The sequence below is a fragment of the Penaeus monodon genome, chromosome 21, assembly GCF_015228065.2.
Source record: "Penaeus monodon isolate SGIC_2016 chromosome 21, NSTDA_Pmon_1, whole genome shotgun sequence".
Classification (NCBI taxonomy): Eukaryota; Metazoa; Arthropoda; class Malacostraca; order Decapoda; family Penaeidae; genus Penaeus; species Penaeus monodon.
The window spans coordinates 20,837,780-20,838,524 of record NC_051406.1 but is presented as its reverse complement, the minus strand read 5'-3'; the positions used below and the strand labels follow the sequence as shown (position 1 = coordinate 20,838,524).

General features: G+C 32.2%; 1 protein-coding gene across 2 annotated transcripts in view; it reads left to right on the top strand.

Moving 5' to 3' along the window:
- LOC119586332 (polyadenylate-binding protein 2-B-like) overlaps window positions 1-745 on the top strand; it is a 22,761-nt gene that overhangs the window by 16,459 nt on the left and 5,557 nt on the right. The gene's annotated exons all lie outside the window — the stretch shown is intronic.

Sequence of the window (745 nt, the reverse complement as noted above, 5' to 3'; positions counted from 1 at the left end):
TAAGAAGTATATATAGACTGAAAGATATGCCCAAGGACTATAGAGGAAGTAAAAATAATCTGGCATTGTGGATATAGGTAGTGCTGGTTTTAGGCATACTGTCATTTAATTTGTGAAGAGTAAACATTGATTTGAATGCAGAGATGTAAGTACATTCTTGTTCTTGCTCTCCTTTGCAGTATAAGATGTACAGTATTTTGAATTGTTTGTTTTTGTGAACCACTTTCATGCATACTTGAGTCATGGGTAATCAATGAAAATTGACTATTTTAAATCTGAAAAGCAAAATTGTCATTGTGGAGAGGTACTGAATGATAATTACTGATGGGCATGCTTTACTTACATCATTTCTTCTGCTGCTTCTCCTTATAACCCCTATGCCTTGGTTCTTGATCACTATCAGTATTTGAAATAAAAACACTTTTACATGACTTTTACATTACATCATCAGAATGAAATTCTTTGCTTTGTACTGCATTGTTAGTCATTTATTCATGACTTCAGTCATCCATTTCTCTATGTGGATAGTTAAAATCACTCGTATGATCTTGCCTAATGTGGTCTGCATAGTGTATTTACACACTATAAATCTATGTAGAAAGTTATTCAATTGCTAATATTATTTGTTTGTGTGGGGTAATATAACATTGTTGGTACAGTGTTGAGAGAGTGAGTTAGTGTGTGATAATCTTGCTATTTATAGCAATATTAATGATTAGAATATTAACCCAGTGACAATGTATCT